Here is a 1,967-nt window from a genome sequence, read left to right as displayed (position 1 = left end):
AACTGAGGAAGCTAACGTTAGCCACCTAGCTCGGGTGTTTTTATCTGTTGTTTTTTGGTGTTCTGTTTGCCACAAAGTGAACTTTGAACTTTACAGACATTGTGAATATGATGTCAGAAATCACTGTGGAGGAAAGTGATCAGAAAGTGATCAGATGTATTGATTTACATCCGCTGGCTTAAATGAGTGAATTATTTCTCAGTGGGGATCAAACGTGTGACCTTTACATTACACATCCCTCCTCCTTCTACACATCACCCTCCTCCTCCTCTTCTTGCTGAGCCTTCATCATCACTCTGCTCCATATATGTGATTTAATCTATAAGCCTCTAATAGCTTTTTATCAGTTAATGGACGTTAATGGTTCTGTAATCTTTCTGCTGCCTTTTGATTTTCATCACGCTGATGGTCGACGGAACAAAAGCAGAGCTGAGTGGATCCTAATCGTCCCGCAGATTTACATACAAATGACATTCAGAGACAATTACGTCACTTTGAGACACTAATCCAACTAAGTTGTTAATCGACACACACAGAATATTCTTATACAACGTCTGAAATATGTAAATATTTGGGTTCGGGACAGCAGAATAGAATCATACAAAACTTTATTTATACAGTCACATTACATAAAGTTTTATTTCTGTTTCTTTATTTACAAATGTGAAAGGAAACAGATTATTAATTTAAGGTAACAGAACTTTATTTATACATCCTGTGGAGACAAAGTGAGAAAGTGCTCATTATTGTGTGTAGATCAATAAAGTTTTGAAAGAAAGAAATGTTTGTGACTGAATTATTATTAATATTTCAGTTTGGAGTTTGGATAAAATCACTTCTTTATTAGAGTTTTATCTTAATTTAATCTTTTTCTGTAAAATACAAACTGTTCTATAATAATACAGTAAAGGAATATTAGTACTTTTTTATCCATATTTCTCTGTAAGAAACAGTTTTGCTGTAAGAAAATACCATATGATGCTGTGATGGTGGTTTTCTGTGCAATTTACTGTCTGTAATATAAAAAACGATTTTATTCTGTATAAATTCCTTTAAAATGCCGTATGAATAAAGGTTTTGCTCTGAGATATCAGTGTTGTACCATTACAGAAACTTAAACGCATTTCATCTTTTACATTTCCACCAATGTGGGGGGGGAGGGGCAAACTAATAATTTAATTAATTAATAATATTTTTAAAAGGTTTCTCGTTATAACAACTTACAGAAATGGGCTTCCATACGGGACCGCAGAGAATCACAACGTTATCACTTTATTCACTGATTCTGGTGGAAGAGCGACGTGTGCCACTGAATCTAATGAAAGTTCATCAGACCACCAACGAGACAAGAGTTTTTTAGTTTCATCCTCTGCAGATTGACTAAAGACACAGCTCAATTCACCCAACAGGGGGCGTGGTCAATCTGAAGACAAAAAAGTGAGGTATGGCTGCTCTCATCTACAGAGCCGATTAGTTCCGCCCCCATTATCAGGTTCAGTTTCTCACCTTCATAACAAACCTTCATGAAAATGTGTTGATGGTGAACTCACAGCAGCCAATGAGCTGTCTATGTCTCTATATCTCTGGTCCACTGCGTCTCTCCTGGAGGACCTCCAGGTTCCAGGTTCCTCTCAAATAAAGAAAAGAGGAGCCAGAGGGGTCAGATTATGGTTGAATCCTAAACATCAACATCTCAGGACTGATGATGATCTTAATTAGCCACTAATGAAGTCAAACTGTGAAAGTTTAAAGTGAAGTTTCCTCCGTTTCTTTGATGAAAATATCTCCCGTAAGCAGCCCACTGGAAGGTTATGTGACTGTGGGGACGTATCTGGGTCGTGTGATCCCATCAGGAGGATTATTAGGGAATAATTTGAAGGATTTCTGGGGATATAATTCAGTATGTTAGGATAATAATTGATAGAAGATTCCACTTTCATCCTGTAAGACGCAGCTTCAGTGTGGAT

The sequence above is a fragment of the Morone saxatilis genome, unplaced genomic scaffold, assembly GCF_004916995.1.
Source record: "Morone saxatilis isolate NCDOM2014 unplaced genomic scaffold, NCSU_SB_2.0 Contig19, whole genome shotgun sequence".
NCBI lineage: Eukaryota > Metazoa > Chordata > Actinopteri > Moronidae > Morone > Morone saxatilis.
This window is presented reverse-complemented; position numbering follows the sequence as displayed.